The sequence below is a fragment of the Siphateles boraxobius genome, unplaced genomic scaffold (genome assembly GCF_051911475.1).
Source record: "Siphateles boraxobius isolate OS27281-9 unplaced genomic scaffold, OSU_SipBor_1 73, whole genome shotgun sequence".
Taxonomy (NCBI): domain Eukaryota; kingdom Metazoa; phylum Chordata; class Actinopteri; order Cypriniformes; family Leuciscidae; genus Siphateles; species Siphateles boraxobius.
Window position 1 is genome coordinate 1,388,010 of NW_027509201.1, and position 15,350 is coordinate 1,403,359.

Consider the following 15,350-nt stretch of genomic DNA (forward strand, 5'->3'; position numbering starts at 1 on the left):
GCTTATGGATGCATCTGTGTCGTCGATCTGTCAAAATATTTGTTTCGTTCTTACATGCATGATTCTGGTCAGTTTGAGCATCTTTATCCGTTTTATCAGATTGAAATATTGTTTAAAGCCATGGAGTGCATGGAAGATTTTTACAGAATAGTGCAAGCAAAAATAAAAATATTATCATTTTTCATTCACACCCTCATATCATTCCAAAGCCTTTCTTCTTCTGTGAAACACAAAACAAAGTATTTAGCAGAAGTTCACGCTGCTCTTTTCCATTGAACGAAAGCAGAAAAGGTCTGATTCTTGCTTTTAATGGAATTGGTTATGAGATTAGTGAAAAACAATGTGGTTTGGCATCATTAATTTCAAACATATATGGGTTGGGAACGACATGGTGAATGATGACCGAATAACAGTGTGTTGTTTTGATGCATTTTCTGTCATATTTTCATAGTTCTTGTGCTCCTTTATCATCAGATCTGTTTATGTTCAAATAGTTTCCTTAGTCCATAAGTGCGTCTGTGTGTGTGTGTGTGTGTGTGTGTGAAGTCATTTTCAGCTGGCTTGTGTCTCTCTCTGAGTGAACAGGAAGTGCGTCGAAACCTTTGAACTTCAGCAGAACTGCAGCTGCTAAATTTAAATGCATTACGAAGGGTTTCTTTTGTTTGTCAAATTCCCTTGAGCTCAAGTCCCTAATTCAACAAATTACACCAGAAAACAATCCTATCTCCATCCATAAGATCCGCCAACATTTCTGCAGAGTTGTGAACCAGAGTTATTTTAGTATAACTGTATTTTAATTTCAGTTTTATTTTTATTTCGGTTAGTAATTTTAGTACTTCAGATTTCAACTATTTCAGTTAGTGGCCAACGCAACATTTCTAATTTTCATTTACCTCAAAGTCCCCCTGTAGTCAATAATTATATCCCTTAAAGCTAATCTTTGATCACCAAAATGACATTCAAACGTCACCCTTGCCTTATTTAGTATACGTGGTTCTATGAATATGCAAATGAGTCCCGCCTCCAATCACTCACTCACTCAGAGATCCACTCGTTGACGGTCACACGTTGATCTGATTGGTTACAAGGTAGTTTGTGACGTCAGAAACACCAGCGATTTCAAAGCGTGTTTTTGAGACTGTCTTTGTTACACTGCAGTTTTAAGGAGAAAATACTCAGCAATGCTGTCGACTTATGAATTTACACATGCTTTGTCTTAAAGCACATTAAAAACACCACACAGACATATAAACAACATTTAAAACTTGATTTCCACCACATGGGGACTTTAGCTAAGTGTTTAATCTAACATTTAAGTTATTTTTTTCCAGCTTTATTTTATTTGACAAAAATGTGTTGTTTTTAGATGCACATCCCTGATAACAGCTGGTGTGAACATCATGTTGTGGGCACACAGAGAGCTGAGCTTTCTCTCACTCTCTTCTTAACTGTAGTGTTAAAAAGGAGAGAGGAAAAGACTTGTCCATCGAAATCTCACTTCCTCAAACGCTCTGCCGTCACTGGAAGTCACGATATACATGCGTGTGTAAGTGTGGTGAAGCGTCTCCAGAGGAGAATCTGAAGTGGATTCCTCACACATTCCTTTTTCCTCTTTACGAGATCCTCAGCATTCAGTCGTGTGTGTGTGTGTGTGTGTGTGTGAAGCGCTCGTAAGCGGCCAATGGGAGGCCGAGTAAGCAGAAGTGTGTTTGGGGAGGGACTCTCTAATCGACAAAGGTAAACACAAGTTTCTCTCAGGGCCACTTGAAAACTGGCTTTTTTATTATGCCAATATTGATTGAAAGCTGTGTGGCGTTTAAACTGTTTATCGGTAATTAATGGTGTTTGCAAAGTCAAACATCTCTGTTACTGTTGCACATACTTGGTGTTTTTCATATACTTTGAGGAACTGATCAAACCTTTGATTCCTCAGTTCATGTGTCTTGTTTTTGAGAAAAGATGTGCTTTTACTGAACTTAAAACGGATTAGGCTGCGTTTACACTTGGCATTAACATGCGATCACCGTGATCCGATCAAGCAGATCAGATCATTAGCCAATCAGGACATCGAGCGTTTACATTTGTTCACATTAAGTAGCCTTTGTATCTGGATAACCGATCGGATTTCTGTTTCCTACATAATATTTAAATTAGGTCTGTGGCTCGACACCAGATAAAGAAGATGATAGCAATTAAACAATGTACCAATTGCTTTCACTCACTCACTTTACTTTCCTGTGCAATCTCCAGTCTTAGATCAAATTAAGTTTTTTGAACGAAGGAATACTTCCAGAGTTGATCATGTTAAACAAGTCACATCATCGATCATCTGGGTTTAAGGTTATAACGTGCAATGACCATATTGACAGAAATGGGAGATTGATAAACATGCTGAAACAATAAAAACATTCAACATTTAAAACATTAAAAAATTCTGATTATTCCTCTGAGAAAGCAGCGTACAGCTCTTCATTAAGATCTCGTAACTAACTGTGATTGTACAGGCGATCGCCTCGTTCAGATAATGTTGCACAATGAAAAATGACACATAGTATGTCATGTAAGTCTAAATAAACTGTTCTAAAGATTGACGTTTATTGTAAGGTTCAAATAAGTTTAATTTCTTGTCTAAACTGCGTCTGGCCATTATTTTCTGACAGCCACGCGGGGAGACTGGGCGGGGATTTAAATTAGTCCACCTGTGAATGCAGACACGATGGCTGGACTGCGTTTACATTAGTGGTCGGCCGATATTTGGCTTTTTTAAAATATCGGCATCGGCCGATAAGTTTTTCTTATTGGTCGATGTGTTGGAAGCGGGACTTTTATTTTGACGGCGCCTGCAGTGTTGCCAACTTAGCGCCTTTGTCGCTATTTTTAGCGACTTTTCAGACCCCTTTAGCGAAATTATTTTTAAAAAGCGACTAGCGACAAATCTAGCGACTTTTTTAGACAAACCTCAGTAACCTCCAGATATTGCCAGTACTGTTCTGCGAGCGCAAGCTCTTGCTTTCTCCCTGCCGTCACTCTCTCTAACTGCGTCTACCTTGTTCAGTGAATGGCTGAGACGAGCAGCATTCATGTGTTGAGCGCGCGCCAGTTTTTTTTTTTTTTCCACGGACTTGTCACTTATCTGCTTCTCTTTTGATTTATTTTTAAAGAGTTTTGTTTGACCATTTTAATTTACTTTCTTTTCTTGTGCTTATTACTTGTAATACTCGCTATCACAGAGCTTTCACCCAGTACCCGAACTCTCTCAATTCAGATAATTTTACACATATAAAAAGATTTAGTCATTCACTATATCATAGCTACTTGTTCTATTGTCTGACAAAAATAATATAGGCAATGAGAACAGCTTTATTGGACATTCGGCTATATTATATTATATTAAAATACAGAATGTTAGCATGAATTTAGAGGGAAAACACATTAGGCAGGCAGAGCGCAAGTACGACGCGATGACGTCACGAATATACTAATTAGCATATGACGTCATCTAGCGACATTTGGCGACTTTTAGGGAAGGCGTCAGCTACTTTTCTTTGAAAATAGTTGGCAACAGTGAGCGCCTGATCACACAGCGCTCACTCACATTCCCCGTCTTCATTATGATCTCTGTCAGTCAGATCTAAAACTTTGTTAGACAGAACCGGTGGCTACAGAACTGGTAATCAAAGAAAGTAAATGGTATGCGAAAAAGTAATGCGTTTACTTTGCTTTTATATTATTTGTAACCGAAAAGGCAAACAATCAGCCTAAAATACTTTCTCATTTACCGTCAATATTCAGCAAATGCGCGTCTACATCATTTAAACAAATCTCTGAATATCTAATAAACATTTAATTTCACAAACCTTCAGATTTAATCGAATCCAGCTGTGATATCTTGTGAAGTGTGCATTTGTAGCCTGGATAAACGTGTTCCTGCGAGTGACAGTCCGTGCGCAGTGAGTGAATGCGAACAGAAGATCAGCTTCACAGGAGACGCGATCGAAACACTTTAAATTCTTCATTTTAAAATATGCTGTGCTATATCCAGTGAACCACTGTGTCATATTCATGTCGTTTTCACTGCGTGCTGTATGTAAAATTAGCGTTACCTTGTCAGAAGTCAAAGTAAAAACAAAAGTATTTGAAAAAATATGATTATCAGTGATTACTGATTAATTACCAGATTACTGAGTACCCTGTTACAGTGTTTACTTCCTTTTTATTCACATATTCATATATTTTTAAACAATTACTTTATTTGTGAAAAATTCTGTAATAGGATTGCAGATTCAAGAAGTTGCCATCTAAAGTATAGGGCCTAAGCATGTTTATTTTAAAGATTTTTAAATATTTATTAAATTTATTAAATATTGATTTATATAAATATAAAGTGTGTGTGTGTGTATATATATATATATATATATATATATGTATATATGTGTGTGTATGTGTGTGTATATATATATATATATATATATATGTGTGTATATATATATATATATATATATATATATATATATATATATATATATATATATATATATAAATATCGGCTTTATATAGGCCATCGGCCACCCTGCTCTCTAAGATAGCGGCATCGGCATCGGCCATCAAAAAACCCATATGGGTCGACCACTAGTTTACATTACACTGAGATCCGATCACAATGCGTCCTCGACTCCCTCCGAACCTGGACACGCTGATCGGATAAGATTCTGATCAGAAGTGCGTTTACACTTGTCTTTTCAATGTGTATTTGGACAACATCCGGATACAGGTCGCATGTTAATGCCAAGTGTAAACGCAGCCCGAGATGCACCATTTTCACCTGATTGACCATAAAATGGGTGAAAAACATCCGGACCGGAAAACTTTGCAACATCAAGACAGTTATTGAACTGAATTGAAACAACGCTTGACTAAATTGAGCTGAAAAATTACACCGTTATCTTCTTTAAAGCTGCTTTACATGACATGTTTTTACACTTTCAAAATAATTTAAGCAATTTCAACTGCTTTTATATGAGATGCAACTCAATTTTGAAGTCAGTTTAATATATTTTAAATATAGCCAATTTGATTCAACTTAATCTAATGCAGCAACTGAACTTACGTTTTTAAGTTTAAATAGGTGGATTTCTTTTTACAGTGATGTTTCATAATTGATGAGTGTAACAACATTAACACTGTTATTTTCCTGTTTATTAATGTGAAGCTGCTTTGAATTGTTGTATATATACAATATACGGTATATTTTGACGACCCAAATTAAACAGAAGTTGGATTCTTTTCACTTGAGCAACCACATATGTAAAGACCTTTGACTTTTGCTTGGACACGAGAAACTCTAGTTGTTTTTGCAGACACTTTTATAAACAAACCACGCATATATTTCCCATATACTTCCTTTTTTTCCTCTTGTTGATTGTTTCATCTTTTCTTTTAGGGAATTGTAACATGCATGTGTCTTTACAGAGACTTGTGACCATTTCCTTCCCTTTTGAGGAGGAGACCTCAGCTTTCTCTGTAATGTGGTATCACTGTTACTAGCCTTCTAGTCGAGCTGAACTAGACAGTGTTCATGACAGATGGTGGATGCCGAGTCTCAGTTGTGGGTGTAATTGGAGTGCAGTTGTGAACAGTGATGGGCTCGTGTTTGTACGGTCATGACAAAGATGTATTTGTCATCATAGTGAGGAAATCATTTTTAGGTGAACCAATCCTTTAGTAGGGTGCTTTCTAGGGCTGCAGCTATTAATTCTTTTTGTAATCGATTAATCTAGCGCTTAATCGATCGATTAATCGAGTAATCGGATAATTTTTTGTGTGTTTTTAAACAACTAAAACAAATAATGCATAACGAAAATGATGTGGCTGTAAAATTATCAAGCATTTGGCTTTTATTTCTCAAAAAAAAAAAAAACTTATTCGAACTCCAACATTTGGCTCCAAAACTAGGCCTATTTATTGCAATTTTTACCCATTTAGTATAAGTGCCAACAATGTTCTATGCTCAATTACTTTGGTAGCCAATTAAAATGTCTTCCCCAAAAGTACGAGTGGATTTGGAGAAGCAGGCTGGGGAATTTCATTTATTGTTGTTGTCTGTAACTATTTGGAAGACGTGACATACAAACAAGGTCTCGCAAAGACTGCAATACAATATTTGTTCCTCCATCACGTTGCGGTGTATACAGTGAATGCATGCTGAAATTATTGTTGCGTGGCTACATGAAAGTTTAAGCATATGTGATGCATTGCCGCAATTGATCTGACTGGCGCGTGAGAGAGACGAGGGTGCATGTGTGTTTATGCGTGTGTGCCTGTGTGTGTGTGTGTAAGTGAAGGGGTTCACACACCGAACGCAACTTTAATTATTTGCGCGAGTAGATTACATACAAAGTCAGTGCAAAGACGCTAATGACGCGAACGTCTTCCGCGCACGTTGAAAAATTTTAACTCGAGCGAATGTTTAAGCGTCTAACTAGACGCGATAGACGCGTATTTGACGCTCTATTCGCGTTCGGTGTGAACACACCATTAGGTTATGTTTCAGTGACGCTTGGTGAGAGCATGGAGTGAATGTTTTTGGTTCAGATTCTGAATCATTGAAGTCGTACTGTTGTGGTATGCCAGGTCTACTTCGCAGTAGACACATTGCACCTTGTTCTCTTCCTTTTTTTAAGTATGTAAAGATCCCAAACTTTAGACATTCTCTGCCGTTTATGGACATCTTTACTCTCCGCCATCGTGCCAAATAAATTCAAAATGTATCACGCGCTATAGTGTAGATCCGCGTATAGTGAATTACATTTTACATAGGAATTTAACGAGGCTTCGAGGCAGAGTTTTTGCCTCGAGGAATTTTTGTAATCGAGTAACTCGAGGAATCGTTTCAGCCCTAGTGCTTTCACATCTGTAGTTCGGTTTATTTGGTCCGGACTAAGGGCGAAAAATTATACTTCGTATCATTTCCTTTTCACACCACACTGATTGCTCTGGTCCGAATCAGATGATGAGTTGATGAAACGAACCAAAATGCAGTCACGTGACAACATCCACATCACTTGTTGGCCAGAGGTAACTGCACTTCGATTGGTCAGAATTAACGTGCGGGAAAATTCCAGAGCTCCCGGAAGTTAACAAAGAGGAGGAAAATCCGGCAGACAGCTTTTTACTATGGAGAGACGACTGCGTGCTGATTTTATCCCTGGTCATACTGTATTATATAGTTTGTCTACACCACTTTAGGCAAATTTCTATGATGCTCCGCACCTCCTCAGAACTACCCGTTTGTCCGCGAGCTGTTCATATGGAGTATAATAAAAAATTTCGTTTATATTCATGCCACCTCTGAGCTGCATTAAACAGTGTGTGTAAATATACCCAGTGCTTAAAGTGGGAAACCGTCTGTGCACCAGCAGACATACTCACAACCGGCACAACGTCATAGAATGTCTCTGAACAGATTCACGCCCACTTTTAGGGGAAAATAAAAAGACTTCCCATAGACTTCAATACATAATAGCGTCACAAAACAACGTCCGTACACAGCCGACCGGCGTGAATAACTTAAGAAATCACTAAGATTAAACATGTCAAGTAATTATATGACCAACCTGCCTGCCATAGAGCGTGAAAGATGCATCAACAAACTTAATTTGGTCAATTTAAAAACATGTCCCTTCATTCTCCCAGCGTCAAACTGGTGAAACAACGGCGGGGTTTGTTAGTAAGTAAGTAAAATTTATTTATATAGCACATTTATCACAGCAAAGCTGACCAAAGCGCTGAACAAAGTCAAAGAATAAAAATAGACAACACATACAAAACAGTAAACAATGTAACATAGAAAAAAAAAACAACAAGAAAGAAAGATATTTTATTTAAAATTTTAAATTGCCTGGGAATAAAAATATGTTTTTAACTTCATTTTAAAGGTTGTGATAGACGTTGCAAGACGAATGTCCAGTGGTAGTTGGTTCCAAAGTCGGGGGTCCGCAATAGAAAAAGCCCCATCACCCTTTGTCTTTAGGCGTGAACGAGGGACAACTAAGAGAGCTCTATCAGAAGATCTTAATGATCTGGAGGACGAAAAAGGAATAAGACGATCTGAGAGATAAGACAGAGCCTGACCATTGAGAGCTTTATAAACAAACAACAAAATTTTAAATTGAATTCTGAGATAGACAGGAAGCCAATGAGGAGAGGCCAAAACAGGTGTAATGTGATCTGTTTTCTTTGCCCCAGTCAGTGCAGCAGCATTTTGTACCATCTGTAAGCGTGCAATGGATGACTGAGGAAGACCCAAATATAATGAATTACAATAGTCAAGACGGGAGGTAATAAAAGCATTAATGACTTTCTCAAGATCATCAGCAGGTAAAAATGATTTCAGTCTCGAAATTATTCGTAACTGATAAAAACAGTTTTTGACAACTATATTAATTTGTTTAGTTAAACAAAGTTCAGAGTCCATAATGACACCAAGATTCCTGACCTGGGAGGAGACTGAGGGGAAGTGCTTGCCGAGGTCATTTATGAGGCTACTTCTTAACTTAGAGGGACCAAAGACGATTATTTCCGTTTTATTTTCATTAAGTCTGAGAAAGTTTTTGGAAAGCCAATTTTTAATGTCCCCTAGGCAGGCCAATAAGGGTTGAATGGTATCACCAGCTTTCAATGGAATGTACACCTGGGTATCATCAGCATATAGGTGAAATGCAACTTTATGTCTCCTAATAATGTCTCCCAAAGGTCGCATATATAAATTAAAAAGGAGTGGCCCTAAAATGGATCCCTGAGGCACTCCACAGATAATAGGAGCAACAGACGAAGAAAACTTCCCCAACTCAACAGAAAAAAACCTATCTCTAAGATAAGCCAATTTTTTAAACCACTGCAAAAAAAAGTACCCCCAATACCAAACAAATTTTCTAACCGGCAGAGAAGAATATCATGATCAGCTGTATCAAAAGCAGCTGTAAGATCAAGAAGCAACAGAACTGAATTTTTACCACTATCCGCTGCTAGCAAAATGTCATTGAATACTTTAAGCAAAGCAGACTCAGTGCTATGATGGGCAGAGAAACCAGATTGGAGAGGTTCTGTTAATTTAGCTGCATTCAAAAAGGAGATCAATTATGAATATACAACTTGAGACAAAGTTGTTTAGAGTTTAGACAAAAATGAAAGCTTAGAGACAGCCCGATAATTATCAAGACAGTTTTCATCCAAACCCTGTTTCTTTAGCAAAGGTTGAACTACAGCATGTTTAAAATATTTCTAAAAACTAACTTAGAGACAAGTTAATCAATGACTGAATGGAAGTACCGATTTCAGAAAAAGAGACCTTAATAATCTCAGAAGGAATGACATCAAGTGAAGATGTAGTTTTTTTCATCTTATTGACCAGGGGCCGTATTCACAAAGAATTTTATTTTACCACTAGGAGTACTCCTAAATCACACTAAAATATTTTAGCTAGGAGTTTTCTCTTAAAAGTTATTCACGACGCCTTTCAGACCTACTCTTAGTAAGGAAAAATGACAACTCCTAAACTAAGAGTGAGTCTCCGTTGCTATGGATGACGTCAATTCTCATGCACGAGCTTCCTCGCAATGATCACGGTGATTGGTTGTTCGATGACAGGGCCATCATGCGGAACATAACACAGTCGCAAAAAATCATGGAATTACGTCATCTAAATATGTCTGTGTCCTACACAAAATAATAATAGTAATGTCATCGAAATGCATATATAATGACATGTTTGTGCAGGCCCCAGTGAAGTGTAATTCTAAAAAGGCAGAGAGAGAGAGAGAAAAGTGGTGAATTAAATTAAATTAAATCAAGGTAGCCTAATACCCTAATGAAACCGCCACTTGCCTAATAATGAAAAACGACACTTGCATTAACACTTGCTTGGTTAATTGACATCCTATTAGTATGGAAGTTTCCGCCACTGAATAAAAATAAAAATAAATAATTGCGACTTTTTATCGAGATATGAAGTCAGAATTGTGAGAAATAAAGTCGCAATTGCGAGATATAGGAAGTCGCAATTGTGAGATAAAAAGTCGCAATTACCTTTTTTATTTTTCATTCTGTGGCGGAAACAAGCTTTCATAGCCTAAATAAACTAGGCTACTTAAAGCAAGGAAATGTTGCTCCTATTGAAGTAGCCTAATGTAATAGTTGAATGACGGTGGATTATGAACTCGCCAAAACGGAAAAGAAAGCCTAACTGGACGCAGGATCAGTTACTGCTGCTGGCCCAGTTGGTGCTGTAAAAAAAAAAAAAAAACATAATAAAAGGGAAATTCGACACTGGGATGTCAAGCAAAACTAAGCGTGAGACATGTGAGAGATTTTGTTTGCAGATCAATGCAGCTTTCCCGCTTGTGTCGCGGACCCAGGACGACTGCGAGATTTTAAGATCCTTTGTGAATAGGTCTTAGTGAGTTAGGAGTCCTCTCGACTTCTTTTAAGCTGTCCCAGACTTAGGTGCTACTTTTAGGGCTAAAATGCTTCGTGAATTACTCTTAGTGAAAAAAATTAGGAGTCCTAAAGTTAGGAGTGGCACGCCCATTATTTTTAGGAGTTGCTCCTAAATTCGCCAGTTAGGAGCTACTTTTAGCCTTAAAATTCTTTGTGAATACGGCCCCAGATCACAAAGTTCACTCAGAGAAACAGTTTGAAAACAAGAGAAAGAAGCCGGACTTGCCAACGAAAACAGTGATAGATCTGATGAATGCAAGACAAAAGAGGAGCGGATAGCTAACACTTTCTCTGAAAAAAACTCTAAAAAATCTTCACAAAGTTTAGCTGAGGGTTCCACGTGAAACTGACAACCTGGATTAATTACTGAATTAATCGTGGAAAACAGAATTCTAGGTCTATGAGAGTGTGTAGTAATTAAATCTGAAAAATACTTAGACCTAGCTGATTTGCAGCTTTCTGAAAGTTAAATAAACATTCTTTAAAAAAACTCATAAGACACAGTTAACGAATCCTGTTTCCATTTCCTCTCCGCTTGACGACATGCCCGCCTAAGAGAGCGAGCATTGTCGTCAAGCCAATAATAAGATTTATGTCTGGGTGTCTTTAACTTAAAAGGTGCAATAACATCTAAAATATTAGAACAATTTGTATAGAGATAAGTAGTTAATGCATCTGGCCCACTGAAAGACTCAACAGCATTCAAAATTGATACTTCAACAGCGTTTGCATGATAAATCTCACTAAATTGAGGAGGAATAGATGAATTTATACAACGAGAGTAATGGCCCAGATGTTTTTCCATAACTGCAGAGTTCTCAGCATTGACATTAAAAACAATAGGGCTGTGATCAGAAAAGGAGGCATCTTCTATGTTCACATCATCTACAGCAACACCATGTGACAAAGTAAGGTCCAAAGAGTGACCACGAACATGAGTTGCTCCATTTACATGTTGCATAAAACCAAAAGATTCTAAAACATTACCAACTTCATTGACCAAGGGTCGACCTGGGCAGCACACATGTATATTAAAATCTCCCAATAATAACAGCTGATCATACGATGGCAAGATATGAGTTACAAATTCACAAAACTCTCGTATAAAACCACTGCCAGTACATCGTGGTGTACTAATAAAACAACAGTCCGGCGGACAGAGTTCTTCAAAGACAGACGACTCACCAGCAGAAGCCCACGTTTCCGTCAAAAAAAGGATATCCAAGTTGCGACCAGTATAAAATCTTTTAAAATAAAAGTCTTTGCACACAGACCTAGCATTAACTAGGGCCATGTTGAGATGAAACTGTAATTCCGAGTTCCGAACCAGTCGAACAAAATCCAGTTGGCGAAGATTTAAATGTTCCACTCCTCTCCGGCGAAATCGTAAACGCGGCAGAGCGGAGGTAGAAGAATCATCAAAAGCGGGAAGATGAAAAACATATAAATAATCCCAGGAGCGTCGCGCCAGGCTATGCCCCTCCAAATAAGTTGTATCCAGGGAAAACTGGGTTGAGAGTTTTACGGATGAAGCAATCACCCGTCTAATTCTCACTCGAACACCACTACGACAACCTCTCTTTCTGCGGCGTTTCCGTACAGGAGGAATAGAGCAGGGTAATTGGTAAATGCACTCTGGCGCAGGTTGCTTGGAAGAGGATTCAGAGCAAGAGTAGAGAAGTGGGCAGTTTTTCAGGTAACCAGCTTTCATACAACATTTGATGTTAAATAGGGCTTGGCGATCGTAGGTCAGCACTGAGTCTACATAATACAAGTGCAACACCACACAGAGAACTAACAGTACAGGTAACCTTACTACAGACTGAAACACACAAGAGAGACGGCATGCCGAGTGCACTGGCGCCATCTTGAAAAAACCTCCATTTTTGTTGGTTGCTCTTTGTTGGGCTTTTTTTGGTGTGTTTTATGGAGGGTGTAGCTAGTCCGGCCAATTAGAGACAATTAACTATACTCTTCTTTTTTATTATACAAATGTGTACATATACAAAACTTTATATAACTGATCCAAGATCAGGTATAAATAGACCTTGGTTCATCAATGAGATCTCCCCTTCTCGACAAGTGAAATGCATCTAGTGTTAAAGCCACATTGGAAAATTTTACTCCTAAAATTTTACTTACTCCCAAAAATAGTAAAATATAAACACGTGAGAGCATGTTGTAGCCAGAAATGATCATGCAAACGCGAAAACTAACGCAAAAGAAACTGAAAGTTTGGAGTCGCAGACGCTGAACACACAATCATCTTCATTAAAAGTAGTGAGACTAAATTATCTTACTAGTGCTGATGCTGCTCTTTCTCCTATTGCAATCTTTGATCTTGAAATTAGCTGATGATAATTAAAATACTGCTCATTTCTGTTGCTTTCGTTGATGTGAACTAAATTTGCGTATAGTTCAGGAATTGAAGATCAGGGCCCGTATCCCTAAAGAATTTTTGTGCAAAAAGTGGCTCCTAGCGGCCAAATTCTAAGAAAATTCTCAGTCATGACGCTTTCTTAGAATTTCCCCTAAAAGTGACACGAAAATCCCAGTTAATATAAAAGCTATTCCTCAAGATTCCTAGCGCTTAAAAGGGCTCCTAAGGCGAGATCTGCTAAGTAGGGTTGGGCGGTATTTCGGTAATATCGTATACCGCGGGGTCTTAAAATAGCAACGGTATCAGTTTCAATACCGTCATTACCGGCACTTATATATAATAAATAAATATAATTTATTCAATGCCTAAAAATGCTTATGTAGTTGTCATCAAGTGACAGTGTGGAGGAGAAAGAGAGAGAGAGAGAAGGGAGAGGCGGTAAATAGTGACGAGGCAATTTGTAAATGTTGTAATAAAAAAGGTGACCGCGAGAGATGGAAACATCTCTAACCTAATGTCGCATCTCCGAAACAAAGACCCACTCACTGCTGCGAGGGTGCATTTTGCCCCGAGTTCATTAAATAAGCGCATTAGTTTATATTTGTTAAAATATTATAATGTAATTTTTTTTTTACGTTGATAATGAAAACTGAAGAGCACTAGTAAGATGGGATGCATCGGGAGTCAGACATTGACCAATTAATTAAGTTTCATTTTGTAAAAGGCCTTTCTTTAAAGTGAATTTCGTTTTGTATAAATTGTATCCTAATTTTAATTTTTTTTTTTATCAACCAATAATAAATAAGAATCAAATATATCAGACAACATAATCATGACTTGATCATGCGCTGGCGCGCCGCGGTCACTTGCATTGAAATCTCATTATAAATTAACCGAAACTCAGTGTATGTCTCACAGACATGACAGATATCTAAATAAAGCTTGAAATTTCATTAAACGAAACAATTCAAAACGAAAAGAAATAGGCCACTCGCTGATTATTTAATCCATGGTGTGCATTTCTCTCTATGTGCGTTCATACGGAAATGGCGATCATCAAATTAAACGAAACTATTCCAAACGAAAAGAAATAGGCTAGCCTACTCTCTGATTATGTAATCCATGATGTGCATTTCTCTCTATCGTTCACTATCGATATGGCGATTCATCAATGTCTTTAAACTAAACAATTCAAAAGGAAAAGAAATATAGGCAGCATACTCTCTGATTAATCCAGGATGTGCATTTCTCTCTATAGGCGCGTTCACTGCGGAGATATCAATCGTCAATTTCTTTAAACGAAACGATTCAAAAGGAAAAGAAAAAGGCTAGCCTATACCTTCTGATTATGTAATCCATGATTTGCATTTCTCTCTATATATGCGCGTTCACTAGGTGATGGCGATCGTCAGCTTAATCTTTGCAGCACTGACAGAAAAGTTTTATTAATAAAAATCAATGGACGCGTGTCACCGGATTTACAAATGCACTTCTTGCTTGTTAATTTAATTTAAATGAATTAATAAAATGAATACAATTGTCATAATTAAAATAATTAAATATTATTAATTGTCCCATTTTTGCTCATTTATAAATAGTATTTATATCTACCACCCCCTCAGCATCTGGGTTAAACAATTATTTGGCGCCACCATATTATAACGGCCCACGTATTAAAAATAGTCGAGTCTAAATAGGGCTACGGCTCATATTACATTTAATGCCGTCAACAGGGATCAGACACAACGTGCACGGGTTGGCCTTGATTTTTTTTGTTGTGTTTTTTATGCCCGATCTGGTATTCAGTTTCTGAACGGTGTAGACACAAGCCAACAGTTTGGTGACGCTGTCTGAGCCTTATGTCATAATTTTTAATTAGTCACGGTAATACCGTATACCCCGGTAAAATAGGGAGGAGGTTTGACGGTATCAAAATTTGGATACCGCCCAAGCCTACTGCTAAGAGCAGGGAAGAGGACTTTTAGTGGCTCAGGAGTTCCCCTAAGCAGCTGCACAAAATGGCCAACAGAGGAGGCAGGAGAGATGTCCTGCAAACACTGGATGACAGGGAATTATTGAGACGCTACAGACATTGATAAAAGCTGAGCCGTGTTACCCTCTTTAAGACCACACTGAGTTGTAACGTTGCAATTTCTACTTCATTAAGGACAGCCCCTTGAGATAGGCCATCTTCTTTTCAATGGGGTCCATATGGGAGTGAAAGTACAAAATATGCCAGCTAGGATATTAATATGAGCAAATAAGACACGAATCATTATTTGAACAGGGTGTAATGAGCGTAAGTTTTCACATATTTTAGATTCTAATGTCAGGCTATAACCCCTACAGCTTACTATTCATTTTCCAGATATTTTCCTGAATGTGAAATATTATTTACAATTACAGTCTGCATAAGATTGGAGTGTATGATTATGTTTATTTATTTGAGGGTACATCCTTTGCTCATTATCACCAA

The 15,350-nt window shown here is 37.8% G+C and overlaps 1 protein-coding gene across 4 annotated transcripts in view; it reads left to right on the plus strand.

Moving 5' to 3' along the window:
* Positions 1-15,350, plus strand: part of disc1 (DISC1 scaffold protein) — a 79,951-nt gene that overhangs the window by 1,726 nt on the left and 62,875 nt on the right. For 2 of the 4 annotated variants that reach the window (XM_077217377.1, XM_077217378.1), the window contains exon 1: positions 1,514-1,737. The exons of the other annotated variants lie outside the window; for them this stretch is intronic. The gene's annotated coding sequence lies outside the window, so the exon portion shown is untranslated. Of the gene's footprint in view, positions 1-1,513; positions 1,738-15,350 lie in introns of those variants that run through there. 4 annotated transcript variants of the gene reach the window in all.